The 14,299-nt window shown below is 41.2% G+C and overlaps 1 protein-coding gene across 7 annotated transcripts in view; it reads left to right on the forward strand.

Moving 5' to 3' along the window:
• The first annotated feature begins 3,300 nt into the window (after positions 1–3,300).
• Positions 3,301–14,299, forward strand: part of PHF3 (PHD finger protein 3) — a 101,397-nt gene continuing 90,398 nt past the window's right edge. For 4 of the 7 annotated variants that reach the window (XM_061427120.1, XM_061427112.1, XM_061427122.1 and 1 more), the window contains exon 1: positions 3,301–3,390. The gene's annotated coding sequence lies outside the window, so the exon portion shown is untranslated. Of the gene's footprint in view, positions 3,391–3,622; positions 3,646–5,922; positions 5,944–14,299 lie in introns of those variants that run through there. The other 3 variants (XM_061427115.1, XM_061427113.1, XM_061427114.1) reach the window with 3 other exon arrangements.

A 14,299-nucleotide genomic window follows, 5' to 3' on the forward strand; every position in this document is an offset into this window, starting at 1 on the left:
GGAAAGAAGTTTGTGACATTGTACAGGAGACAGGGATCAAGACCATCCCCATGGAAAAGAAAAGCAAAAAAGCAAAATGGTTGTCTGGGGAGGCCTTACAAATAGCTGTGAAAAGAAGAGAAGTGAAAAGCAAAGGAGAAAAGGAAAGATATAAGCATCTGAATGCAGAGTTCCAAAGAATAGCAAGAAGAGATGAGAAAGCCTTCCTCAGTGATTGATGCAAAGAAATAGAGGAAAACAACAGAACGGGAAAGACTAGAGATCTCTTCAAGAAAATTAGAGATACCAAGGGAATATTTCATGCAAAGATGGGCTCGATAAAGGACAGAAATGGTATGGACCTAACAGAAGCAGAAGATATTAAGAAGATGTGGCAAGAATACACAGAAGAACTGTACAAAAAAGATCTTCATGACCCAGATAATCATGATGGTGTGATCATTGACCTAGAGCCAGACATCCTGGAATGTGAAGTCAAGTGGGCCCTAGAAAGCATCACTACAAACAAAGCTAGTGGAGGTGATGGAATTCCAGTTGAGCTATTTCAAATCCTGAAAGATGATGCTGTGATAACGCTGCACTCAATATGCTGGCAAATTTGGAAAACTCAGCAGTGGCCACAGGACTGGAAAAGGTCAGTTTTCATTCCAATCCCAAAGAAAGGCAATGCCAAGGAATGCTCAAACTACTGCACAATTGCACTCATCTCACACGCTAGTAAAGTAATGCTCAAAATTCTCCAAGCCAGGCTTCAGCAATACGTGACCAATGAACTTCAGACGTTCAAGTTGGTTTTAGAAAAGGCAGAGGAACCAGAGACCAAATTGCCAACATCCGCTGGATCATCGAAAAAATAAGAGAGTTCCAGAAAGACATCTATTTCTGCTTCATTGACTATGCCAAAGCCTTTGACTGTGTGGATCACAATAAACTGTGGACAATTCTGAAAGAGATGGGCATACCAGACCACCTGACCTGCCTCTTGAGAAACCTATATGCAGGTCAGGAAGCAACAGTTAGAACTGGACATGGAACAACAGACTGGTTCCAAATAGGAAAAGGAGTACGTCAAGGCTGTATATTGTCATCCTGTTTATTTAACTTCTATGCAGAGTACATCATGAGAAACCCTGGACTGAAGAAACACAAGCTGGAATCAAGATTGCCAGGAGAAATATCAATAACCTCAGATATGCAGATGACACCACCCTTATGGCAGAAAGTGAAGAGGAACTCAAAAGCCTCTTGATGAAGGTGAAAGAGAAGAGTGAAAAAGTTGGCTTAAAACTCAACATTCAGAAAATGAAGATCATGGCATCCGGTCCCATCACTTCATGGAAAATAGATGGGGAGACAGTGGAAACAGTGCCAGACTTTATTTTTTTGGGCTCCAAAATCACTGCAGATGGTGACTGCAGCCATGAAATTGAAAGATGATTACTCCTTGGAAGGAAAAGTTATGACCAACCTAGATAGCATATTCAAAAGCAGAGACATTACTTTGCCAACAAAGTTCTGTCTAGTCAAGGATATGGTTTTTCCTGTGGTCATGTATAGATGTGAGAGTTGGACTGTGAAGAAAGCTGAGCACCGAAGAATTGATGGTTATGAACTGTGGTGTTGGAGAAGACTCTTGAGAGTCCCTTGGACTGCAAGGAGATCCAACCTGTCCATTCTGAAGGAGATCAGCTCTGGGATTTCTTTGGAAGGAATGATGTTAAAGCTGAAACTCCAGTACTTTGGCCACCTCATGTGAAGAGTTGACTCATTGGAAAAGACTCTGATGCTGGGAGGGATTGCGGGCAGGAGGAGAAGGGGACGACAGAGGATGAAATGGCTGGATGGCATCACTGACTCGATGGACGTGAGTCTCAGTGAACTCCGGGAGTTGGTGATGGACAGGGAGGCCTGGCGTGCTGCGATTCATGGGGTCGCAAAGAGTCAGACAGGACTGAGCGACTGAACTGAACTGAACTGAACTGAAACTTCCATTCTGGAAGAGCATTTGGTTTGGGGAGCGCTCAGAATACCATAAGAACTGATAAGAGTAGAGCACAGATCTTCACCACCTTCCTATGAACTATTGCTCTATTAATGTTTCATAGTACATCCTCCATTGTGGCCATCTTGCTGTTGCCTTGAGGCTTAAATAAACAAGTAAAGGTTTTAAAAGCTATCATTTTTTAGTGGGTAATTGCAATGGTTCCTCCAGTTAGGATACATTCCTGGTATGGTTGAGACAGGGGTTAGTCTAACCTGCTGTGGAAGCACGTAAATTAAACCAGCGTTTTTCATATTTTTTGGTCTCAGAACCCACCTCTATATGCTCTTAAAAATTACTGAGTTCGTAGACTTTTTATGTGCGTTAGTTACATGTATTGATATTTAGTGTCTTAGAAATTAAACCAAAGGACAATTAGGAACATTAAAAAAATAACAACATACATTGTTAACATAAATATTTATTATGAAAAATATATTCTCCAACAAAACTTAATGAAAGAGTGGCATTACTTTAAATTTTTGCAAATTGCGCAATGTCTGCCTTAGTAGATAATGGCTGAATTCTCATATCTGCTTCTGCATTAAACTGCTACTCGTTGCTTCGGTTGAAGGAGACGAAGAAAATTTAGTCTTAGGCAGTTGCAAGAACTGGAGACCCTCTCAAACATCTTGGGGGCCCTGCAGGAAACCTATGGCCACCGTTGAAAGCTGCTGAGTTAGATCAGGAGGCCTCTCGAGTCCTGAAAGCAGAGAGGATAGCTAACATGCGCAAGCAGAGGGCGAGGCGGTTCGCGAGCGGACTGTGGTGCAGGGCCAGCAGGGATCCCTGGGCTCGGGGTCGGTCGGTTCCGCCCTCGCCCGCCATTGTGGGACCCATGTCCCGTTCATGAAGAGCAGCGCAGGGGTAGAGACGTGCTCATCAGTATCACACTGAGCGAGCAGTCGCCGACCCGCGGAGGAGAGAGCGCGCGCAGCTCCAGCGGGCCCGCGGGCGGGCCGCGCCCTCGGAGGCCCGAGTCCCGCAGCGCGCAGGCGCGGCGCTGCCCCGGAACGGTAAACAGTGCGGTCACGTGACACGGCCGCGCTCCAGCCGCCGGGCCGCCGCCGCACGCAGATGGCCTCGGGGTCTCGCGCCGCTGCACGGTCCCCACGAGGCGCGCTCTGCTGGGGCGCTGAGCGGCGGCGGCTGCACGAAGGCTGAGGAGGGCGGCGCGGAAGCCGGGGCGCCGGGGTCCGTGGCGTCCGGCTGGCCGTGAGGAGGAAGCGGCCTCGGCAGCGACGCCTGCGTCCCGCGCGTACCCCCTCTCGGCGCGCCGGCCCCCTCCTCCGCGCGGCGCGGCCACCATCTTCCCTCGCTGCCTGAGGTAGCGCTTGTCGGCGGAGCTGGTGAGTGGCGGCGCGGCGGCGGCCGGCGACGCGCGGCCCTCCCCCTCTGCCCCGCGCCCCGCGGCCTCCCGCCCTCCGCCGGCCGGGCTCCGCGCTTCCTTCCCGCGCAGACCGGGACGCCCCCCGGCCTCTTGCGCAACGCCTCGGCCTGTCCGCGCCGCCTCGGCCGCCCGGGACCGTTTGGGCCGCGGTGGCGGGGCCGCCCGGCGAGGGTCGGGCCGCGGCCTTCCCGCCGGCTCCGCGCCCCCGCCTCGGGTGAGTCCCGCCGCCGCGCGGGCGCTCGGGCGGGGAGGCGCGGCGGCGCAGCGGCGCGGCCCGGAGGCCCAGCCCGCAGGCCTCGCCCCGGCTCTGCAGCGTAGAGCCTGGGGCCCGGGTCCGCCCGCGGAGCCGAGCTGGGTCCCCACCGCCGGGACTCGGGGTCGGCGCTCCATCCTCCCTCTCGCGGCTGCGCGCTTTTGTGGTCGGGCCCCAAACTGTCGCCTCCTTTTGCATAGTTTGAAGTGAGGAGCCCGGAACCTGGCCTTCGACAATACTTGTAATTTAATGAACCACTTGTCGACCCGTGGGTGTTAATGGTGCTAAATAGCTGGTCACCTGACCGGGGGTGGGGAGGACGGAGAAAGGGGGAGAATGCTGGTGCCGCACAGCGCCCTTGCTTCTGCCCAGCCCTGTATCGCGGGGTCCGAGGGTTCGTTCCCGTCTTTGAGTTTTTAAATGCTGTTTTTCAAGACTCTAATTCTAAGAAGAGTGTGTGATAATTGGTGCTGTTCAGGAATTATTTGCATGATCATGAATAGTGATTACTGTAGGCGGCAACAACGCTTTAATATCTTCCCAGTCCTAATTTTCATTGCGTTTATTGATAACTTAAAATGAAACAGGTAATTGAGCCTTTGCAAATGCGATCTTTACCTAGTTATTTTAAGCTGGTTTGGGGGGAGGTACTTAAATACTACATTGTTTTTATTTAGTTACTATTTTGGGTTCGAACTTGTCTTCCCTTTTCTAAGCTGGTTGAGATCTTCCAAAATTGTTCCTATTATTCATTCATTAGCTACCATTTTTTGAATCTTGAATGAAGTATTTGGGATTGAGAAAATGTTTGTAGATGTGTTTTTCTGGTAGGCGAGAGAGGAGTCAAAGAACCAGGAAATTTTTGCAGCGTTCTTATATTATTGAACTTGTATCTTCATTCCAGAGCACACATGGTGTGTTGTGAATATTATTGTTTCAAATAGTGATTTCTTTACCATTATTACCACTTAGACCTTTCCTTTATTATTTCTACCCAGTTCTGTTTACTGGACGTATATAACGATATTGAATTTTCCCTCCATCAGCATCGTCGTCATCACTATTTTAAAATATATACTCCATTTCCCCATGATAGTAACAGAATTGAAGGAAGTACTTTTTAACAGTTCTTATTGTGCTGATGAAAACAGTAACAGTTCAGTCAGTTCCTTAGCAGCAGAAAGACATCCACTCAGCGGAGGTGAGCCTCTTGTTAAGTATGCAGAACTACAACCGTAGAGTGTAAGCTTTATTTGGTAGCTGTACCGGAGATTTGTGAGGAGTTAGTGATAGACGGAGGAGCCTGGTAGGCTGCCGTCCATGGGGTCGCGAAGAGTCGGACACGACTGAGCGACTTCACTTTCATTTTTCCCTTTCATGAGTTGGAGAAGGAAATGGCAACCCACTCCAGAGTTCTTGCCTGGAGAATCCCAGGGACGGTGGATCCTGGTGGGCTGCCGTCTATGGGGTCGCACAGAGTCGGACACGACTGAAGCGACTTAGCAGCAGCAGCAGTAGCAGTGATGGGACAAGTTTCCCCGTTTCATGCAGCCATTTGTTGAAGAACATGGAAATGTAACTAACACTGCTTTTGCATCCATTGGGAGGATACTGAACTTCCTTAACGATCACACTGAATTAGTTATGCGTTAACAGTGCTCTTGGGATAGACGTCAGATAACTGTCTAGCTGATACTGTGACATATTCATCTGTTGCATACTCAGATGAGAAGTGGTCTGTGTAAATGTAGGTGAAAAATCACATTGGTTCAAAGCAACGTTCAGGATGGAGATAAGGAAGTTGTCTTTATTTAAAACTGTAATGTTAAAATCATAATTATTTTGAGTACTAGAATCGGGAAGGGTTGATAATTTTTGACTTTATAATAGCAGTTAATAAAACTTTTTAAAATTAATTTTTCACTGAAGGATAATTGCTTTACAGAATTTTGCTGTTTTCTGTCAAACCTCAACATGAATCAGCCATAGATATACATATATCTCATCCTTTTTGAAACTCCCTCCCATCTCCCTCTATAGGTTGATACAGAGTCCCTGTTTGAGGCAGTTAATAAAATTATTTTTGATGAAAGTTAGTTTTGGGTACTACAATATAAATAATGGTTATCTTTCTTGACATGGTAACTTTTTACCTTTTTGGTATCTCTTGGTTACTTAAAGGTGTTTTTTTTTTATCTTTACAGAGATATCTCATGAAATCTTTTTTAGTTAATAATTTTTAAGGATAATAATCTGGAGGTAAGATCTTTATTATTTTTTAATGAGGAAATATAGTTATTGATTAGCCTCTCAGGTTTGTGGATCACCACCAAAGTGTTAGGGAGTGCAAGATTCTTAAAGTGCTGACTTCTAAATGTTTTTATTCATCTACATTTCATCAATTCTTTGGACTTGTGGTTGCTGGATTTCTTTCTTGGAACAGTACATCTTAGGCTCTGTTTCTTTCATTTTTTAGAGCACCCTCTGAGAATCCTGTAATATCTTTTCAGAAGTGTAGATATCTCATTTTTTAACTACAAAAATGACTTGGCAAATTTTTACATATTTCTAGCACTTGCATTTTTAAGAACAGTAAAAAAAAAAAAATTCTACTTTAATGTTGCCCTTTAATTACATAATGATATTGACAGTATTGATTTGATTCAAAATATTTGAGACTCAGGTACTATTTGTATTCTCATGGAATGTATTCTAGGTTGAGAAACCAGATTCAGATGGGCGCTGTTAAATCATTGAATTAGAGTTAAAAGAGAAGATATTTCAAGAGTTACAAAACACATTGTATGAGGAATTGCCAAGTGTATAGACTGGACAGTTATTGCCATGGATTGTGTATTTAATCTAGATCATTTTTAATGATCAAGATTTAAATATTTAGAATCATTTGTATAATGGAGTGAGGGTGAAGAGAAACAGTTAAGCAGAAACTTAAATAGTATCCTGACATTTTATCTTTTGTCACAGTCTAACTTTATTAGAATTTTGAATGGCATAGTGGATTGTACACAAAGGCTTAAGTTTTAATTCACTCATAATTTGTGTGAGATGGTCACATGAAAACATTCTAAAATTGTAGACTTTGAAAATTGTGAAATTTGTGGTTCATCATTTCCACAATAATGATGTACACACTAAAGATATCTATTTTATTTTTCGTATGTAGGGAGTGGCTAAGTGCATATTTCCCAATTTATTTTGGAAGTGGGCATGTCATTTGTGTTCAATATTTTAAGGATTTCATTAATGATATAAAGATTGATATGTGTTATGCATGTAGACTCCATAAAGTATGATAGGTTAAAAGTGCAGGCTCGGGAAATCTTGCTGCCTGGATTCCAGTTTGGGTATAGAGGCATACCTCTTTTATTGTACTTTGCAGATACTGCGGGTTTTTTTTTAAACAAATTGAAGGTTGTGGCAATCATGTATGGACCGAGTCTTGCAGCCAGTTTTTTTTTAAACAGCATTTGCTCACTTTGAGTCTTCTATATCACATTTCGTTAATTCTCACAATATTTTAAACTTTTTGTCATTATTGTGTTATTGTTTTGTGATTGGTGTTGATGTTAATGTTGTCATTTTGGGTTACCACAAACCACAACCCTAATAAGATGGTGAAGTTAATTGTAAATGTTGTGTGTGTTGTGACGCCTCCACTGACTGGCTGTTCCCTGTCTTTCTCCCTCTCCTTGGGCCTCCCTAGTCATTGAGATGCTATAATATTGAAAGTAGGCCAATTAATAACCCTGCCATGACCTCTTAACTTTGCGAGTGAAGAGTCCATGTCTCTCAGTTGAAATCGAAAGTTAGAAATGACTGAGGTTAATGAGGAAGGCATGTTGAAAGCCAAGATATCTCCCAAAGTAGGCCTCTTGTGCCAAACGGTTAGCTGAGTTGTGGATGCAAAGAAAAAGTTCTTGAAGAAAGTTAAACGTGCAGCTCCGGTGAACATATGAATAAAGAAAGTGAAATGACCTTATTGCTGATACAGAGAAGGTTTTAGTGGTGTGGATAATCAAACCAAACACAACATCCTGTTAAGCCAAAGTCTAATCTAGAGCAAGGCCTTAACTCTCTTCTGTTCTTTGAAGGCTGAGAGATGTGGGGAGACACAGAAGAAAACTTGGAGCTAGGAGAGGTTGGTTCACGAGGTTTGAGGAAAGAAACTGTCTCCATAACATAAAAGTACAAATGTGTGAAGTAGTGCATGCTGATGTGAAAGCTGCAGCAAGTTATCCAAAGGAACTAGCTAAGATAATTCATGAAGGTGGCTACCCTGAACAACAGATTTTCAGTCTAGTCAAAATAGCCTTCTGTTGGAAGAAGATGCCGTCCTGGATGTTCATTCATAGTCAGAGAGGAGAAATCAGTGCCTGGTTTTAAAGGACAGGCTAGTTCTCTAGTTAGAAACTAATGCAACTGGTGACTTCAAGTTGAAGCCAGTGCTCATTCTAAAAATCCTAGGGTCCTTAAAAATTACGTTAAATCTACTCTGCCTGTGTTCTGTAAATGGAGCAACAAAGCCTGGATGACAGCACATCTGTTTACAGGATGGTTTACTGAATATTTTAAGCCCACTGTTACCCTGTTGCTTAGAAAAAGGTTCCCAAGTGTCACTGCTCATTGACCTGGTCAGTGCACCTTGTAATGCCTGCTCACAACAACATCCGTTCTGCAGCCCATAGATCATGGAGTCACTTCGACTTTCAGGTCTTACTTTTAAGAAATACCTTTTGTAAGGCTATAGCTGCCATAGATACTGATTCCTCTAAGGGATCTGGGCAAAGTCAGATAAACATTCAGAGGAGTTTGGAAGAAGTTGATTCCAATCCTCATGGATGGCTTGGAGGGTTTCAGAATTTCAGTGGAGGAAGTAACTGCAGATGTGGTGGCAATAACAAGAGAACTAAAATTAGAAGTGGAGCCTGAAAATGTGACTGAATTACTGCAACCCTGTAATAAAATTTAAATGGGGGAGGTGTTGCTTCATCCATTGTTGCTTATGAATGAGCAAAGTCAGTGGATTCTTGAAATCTACTCCTGGTGAAGATGCTATATAGATTGAAATGACAATACAGGATTTAGGTATTACATTAACTTAATTGATAAAGCAGCTGCAGGATTTGAGAAGACTGACTCCAGATTTGGAATAAGTTCTGTGGTGTGTAACGTGCTATCAATAAGCATGTCATGTTACAGAGAAATTGTGGGAGGAAGAGCCAATCGGTGTATCAGACTTCATTGTTGTCTTGTAAGAAATTGCTGCAGCCACTCCAACCTTCAGCAGCCACCAGCATCGAGGAAGGACCCTCCATTTGCAGAAAGATTACACCTTGCTGAAGTTTCAGATGATGCATTTCTTAGCAATAAATTATTTTTAATTGAGGTTTGTACATTGTATTTTTAGACATCATGCTATTGTATACTTAGTAGACTAGACTATAAACATAACTTTTATATGCAATGAGAAACCAAAAAATTGGTGTGACTTACTTCATTGTGTACAATACTCACTTTATTGTGGTGGTCTGGGAATTACACTGCAGTATCTTTGAGGAACACCTGTCCTGGGTACATGACCAGGACAAGTTTTATATTTTATCATTGTTTTAGTAGTGGTACTTTTATTTTTTCTTACTGCTACTATTACCACCTGTTAGAAATTTGCTAGTAGTGAACATGCTTGGTGAATTGACAGCTTAATTGACTTACATAATGGTCTGGGCCTCGCTCTGCTCATGAGCAAAATAGAGTAATCTCATCTACTCTGTTTCTCAAGAGTTGTGAGAGACTAGTGAGATACGCATGCAGTACAGTTAGCATAGGGCCTCACACGTAGTACACGTGAAGTATGTGTTAACTTGGACTGCCATAGTTTTGATGATGAGCTGCTTGTACTATTTCTGTGGTTAATCCAAAGTACCGATGCTTCCGATAATGACAATAGGGCATCATAGTTGTAAATTTTAAAGGTAACTTTTTCACTGAGGGCTAATTCTGCTTTTGCCAGTTTCAGCTTGAGGGTTCGTTTTCTAGGTTGTTAGGTCTCCTCTGACCTTAGTATGGCAGTCATCTTGGATTCTTAAATATTCTTTTTACCTGATAAATTCAGTAACAAAGTTATGATCCTTCTTTTTTTTGTTAGGTAGTCTTGCACATAGATTCTAACTAAAGAAACTGGACCCGAATTTGAAATGGGCTTGTAGAGCAGGTGATGAGGTTGCATTGCTTTGTAGAAATGTACTTTTTAGAATTATGTCAAATCACTCATATTAACCATTTAGTGATTTTTCTTGACTCTGTCCCGAAAGGATAATTTATTCTTCTTTAACATTGTTGTATTAATGGTGGTGAAGAACTGACCTTTGTGTCAGAGGTGGTTTTGAGTTCTGTTACTTACTTACTCTGTAATATTGGGTGTAACTTGGCTCAGCTTTAGCTCACCAAATTGTGTGGCTGTGAAGTTTAAAGACATTATATATTTAAGTTAGCTTGTTGCCTGGCCCATAATAGTCAATGAATTTTAACTGTAAAGAGATAATACTAGGTAGTGGTTAAGTGTATTGACTCTTGAATGAAACATTTGGGATTCAGATTTCAGCTCCACCACTGACTACAGCAAGTAATTTAATCTCTGATCCCAATTTTATTTATTTCTGTATAATCAGGATTATAATATAGCATTGTCGAGAGGATTAAATTAGTAAGTGTAAAGCAGGATTTCTTAACCTCAGCACTGTTTTTTGGCTGGCTCGTTCTTTATAATGGGGCTTTCCTAAATGCAGTGTAGTATGTTTACTAGCTGCCAGTATCATGCATGCCCTCCAGTTTTGTTGACCGAAAATGTCTCCATACATGGCCAAATACCCTCTGGAGAGGCGTAATTTCCTCCGCTGGAGAACTGCTGATGTGGAGCAGTGTCAACCAGAGCACATTAAGTTTTATATTTTATCACTGTTTTAGTAGTGGTACTTTTATTTTTTCTTACTGCTACTATTACCGCCTGTTAGAAATTTGCTAATAGTGAGCGTGCTTGGTGAATTGACAGCTTAATTTAAACTGTAGTGTAGGGGTTGGAAGGAACCCAGGGCCTTTGCATTTAGGTCTTTACTTGAATTGATGTTCCCCATTTATCTGATCATTCCCTCATTTCAGATTTTGGCTCACATGTTGCCCTTGTTAGCAAGGCCTTCATTTACTGTCATACATAGAAGGCCTTTCTCTTCTCACCACTATTACAGTGTTTAATTATTCTTCATAGATTTTATAATGTCCCGATACATGTTTGTCCCCTCTACATTCTTATGTGCTTGCACACACACACGACTTTAATAGCTTTAGTGGTTTATTGTCAAGCCTTGTATGTGTGTGTGTGGGTGTGATTTTTTTTTTTAAGGAAAATGTGATAAAATACATAATTTTATTTTGAGGATATTTCTGAGAGTTTGGGGTAGTTTTAATTCACTGTTAATAAAGGGAATTTTGGTAGAAGTGTAGTTTTTTTCCATTGATGCTTTTTAAATCTTTTTGCATTTTGTGCATGCAGGAAACACTTAGAAAACAATATATGTTGGTTTTATCTGTGTAAACAAAATTTGGCTGCACTGTAATTCTCTGTTACAGATGAAACAAGTGGGAAATATCTTTGGACTCAGATTTAGCATGTTAGTACTAATACTTATTTTTGGTTGTGTTCTGAGTCTTTCTAAATCTTCCATTAGGACCAAACTCTACCTTTCATAGTCAGCACCTGCTGTTCATCTGTTTGAAGTAGTCCCTGGACCGTTAGGGCCCAGCTCACATCGCCTGCTTAGCCTTTCTTGGCCCCATGGATTTTACCTTGCTCTGTGGTGCCATCTAAGCCCTTGAGTTTGACCCTTTCATGTTTTGTTGTGATGTTTGCCTGTTGTCGTATCTGTTTATATGTTTATACTTTGTTTTGCATCAAAGTTCCTTGAATTTGATAATAGGGTTTGTTTCACTGGTATATTTACAATAGTACTTTATAGTAGATACTTGATAAATACATGCATAGAGGAATAATTTTGAATTAAGAAATTATTCAATTCTCTGACTTATGCATCTTATTGTCATATTTGAGGTGTGACTGTGAACCCCCAGAAGTAGTTTCTGATTTTAATATATATGTATTCCCTAGTTAATATTATCAATTTAATTGCATAAATGCCTTTCATTAGCATCTTAAAATACATCCTGGATAGGTTTGTTATGTTTTAATTATTAACTTTGTGATGCCAAATATAAAGATGCATTTAAGTACAATTTCAGTGTAAGAAACAGGAATTTGTCTATTTATATATTTTTTGGTTGCACTGCCTGGCTTGTGGGATCTTAGTTCCTCTACCAGGGATCAAACCCCAGGCCTTCAGCAGTGATCCTCCAGAGTCTAAAAACTGGTCTGGTTGTATGTGTGCTCAGTTGCGTCTGACTCTTTGTGACCCCACAGACTGTAACCTCCCAGGCTTCTCTGTTCATGGGATTTTCCTGGCGAAATAATGGAGTGGGTTGCCAATTCCTTCTCCAGGGGATCTTCCCCACCCAGGAATTGCCCTTAAGTCTCCTGCATTACAGGTGGAGTCTTTACCACTGAGCCTCTGGGGAAAAAAGAAATTCCCAGAAATTTGTTTAAATCAAGCAATTTGTTTAATTATAATAAAAGGGACACCAAATCATCTCTTAAATTTCTCCTTTATTGGATCAGTTATCTTTGTCTATCTGCATGGCTAGGTATTTCAGGACATTGTATATTAGGTTGGTGTTCTTTGGGTATTTTTTGACCTTATTTTCAAGTAGTTTTAGATTTATAGAAAAGTTGCAAACATGGTGTAGAATCTAGTTTTCTTGATTGTTACACCCGACATAATGCTAGTGTCTTTTTTTTTTTTCTTCAGTGTTTGTTTGACTGCATTGGGTCTTAGTTGCAGCGCTCCAGTTTTCCTGTGGCTCTTCGGCTCAGTAGTTGCAGCCTGGAGCTTTGTTGTCCTGAGGCCTGTGACATCTGAGTTCCCTGAGCAGGGATCAAACCCTGTTCCCTGCATTGAAAGGTGGATTCTTAACTGTTGGACCACTCGGGAAGTCCTAATGCTAACTTTTTGTTTTTAATCAAAACTAGAGATTAACATTACTATTAACTGAACTCCAGATTTTATTCTGATTTCACCAGTTTTTCCACTACTCTCTTTTTTCTGTTCCATGATCCAGATCAGGATACCACATTGCATTTAGTAGATTAGGGTATTTGTGTTAAGTAAGTTAATATTTCTACAGTTGGCTAACATTTGTTTTACAAATTAGCATGGAGAGTTTATTTTTGATACTGAGTACTTGATACATAAAACTGATTTAAAAAAAATGATTTATACTTCCAATCAGTGTTACTTTCGAGACAGTCTTGCCATATGGCTGTATACTGTGATTTTTTGGCATTGTTTGGAATTGGCTTCAAAGCCTATTGGAACAACTTATGAAAATTCAATCTTATCAGTTTATAACAATTGCACAAAACACTTCTGTTGAAATTGTCTTGTTTGGACCCATAAGTTTGGGGTGCTTTATACCATATTTTGTCTTGTAAGATCCCCAGTTGCCTTGGCACATTCAGTGTGTCTTGGTAACTGCTTAGTGATCACTTGCTGAATAAATTAAAGATATTAAAGAAATGTAACTTTGCTATACTGGTCTTTCTTGACTTTTTACGCTGTTTTCCTAATCTGCTTATTTAATCCAGGGCAACATACTTTACAAGTCATACTAGTTTTGTCCAAAAAGAAAAAAAAAAAATTGGAGAATTAGGTTCACCCATCTTATATACAGTGTGCTTTACTTTTTTTTTTTTTAAATTGATCTTTAAAGACTAAATATTGTCTTCTGTTGAAACTACCATGTATACAATAGATAGCTAGGGGGAACCTGCTCTCTTGTGCCGCGAGCTCAGCGCGGTGCTCTTCTGTGACCTAGAGGGATGGGATGGGGGCTGGGATCCGGGTCCAGGAGGGCGGGGATATATATGTATGTACGGCTGATTTGCTTCGTTGTACTGCAGAAGCTAATACAACATTGTAAGGCAACCATGTCTCAATTAAAAAAAAAAAAAAAAAGCGGCTATACCAGAGGTTCTGAAGAGACTTTTTAGTAAAAGAGTTTGGGATGGTTCAGTAGTAGTATCACTGAAAAAAAATATTGCTTGTTTAGAATGGGCTGGTCTTCGGTGTAGCTCGGTGATTTCAAGCTGTATAACTGTATCTTCTGAATGTCGTGAATGTACCCAAAATGCACATGATCAGAAGTTGGTGCAACAAAGACTGACCTTGGGTGAAATTTGTAGAATTTCCCAAACTTGTGCTGCTGTGGGAATGAGTGCATAGTTAGTAGATTCAACATATAAATTTATAAAGAAAGATAACTGTTTCTTGAATTGGAATTGCCTTTTTTTCTTTGTTTCACCTGGAATGCAACTCTGAAGAGGAGTTTGTTTTGGCTTGTGATTAACTTTGGATTCTAGCATATTCAGATAAACAAATTTGTTGGTAGTTCTAGCTAATTTGTAAACATTTAGTAACATTTTTGTAAATTA

Source organism: Bos javanicus, chromosome 9 (assembly GCF_032452875.1).
Source record: "Bos javanicus breed banteng chromosome 9, ARS-OSU_banteng_1.0, whole genome shotgun sequence".
NCBI classification, from domain to species: domain Eukaryota; kingdom Metazoa; phylum Chordata; class Mammalia; order Artiodactyla; family Bovidae; genus Bos; species Bos javanicus.